Source organism: Vombatus ursinus, unplaced genomic scaffold (genome assembly GCF_900497805.2).
Source record: "Vombatus ursinus unplaced genomic scaffold, bare-nosed wombat genome assembly UNPS02014909.1, whole genome shotgun sequence".
NCBI classification, from domain to species: Eukaryota; Metazoa; Chordata; class Mammalia; order Diprotodontia; family Vombatidae; genus Vombatus; species Vombatus ursinus.
The window spans coordinates 15,307,611-15,308,158 of NW_020954687.1; positions in this window are offsets into that span (position 1 = coordinate 15,307,611).

Genomic DNA, 548 nt, shown 5'->3' on the forward strand with positions numbered 1-548 from the left:
GCATCAGTTATGTGTCTGCCTGTTCTAGTAATCATTTGACAATTGTTGCAAAAATTAAATATTTCATTGATTGTTGCAAAATTGTTGAAAAATATTTGCTCAAGCCAGGTTTTAAAAGTAATATCTCCAAATAGCTTTGTTCTTTGAAATATTACATTTGTTACTGGTCATTTACAACTCTCATGATCAAAACATGAAATTAAATTGCTTTTCTAATTGCAACCTTCTTGCAGCTTTGGGATGATCCCCAACATTTACTTGTCTACCAAAATTTTAACTGGTCAGGAGTTCTCTTTCGCTTTCTATCCTCACCCCTTGACCAATGTGATATGCTACTCCCTACTATGACCTGAATAAAGAGAAGATTTTGTTTTATTTCCCTCTTTTCAGCTAGATAGTATAAAACAATACACCAACTTCCCATTCATATATCAGAATGATTGGTTATGAGCATACCTGCTGTCTAAACCTATACCTTATGATTTACGCTCAATGGTAGAAAGATAGATAGATAGATAGATAGATAGATAGATAGATAGATAGATAGA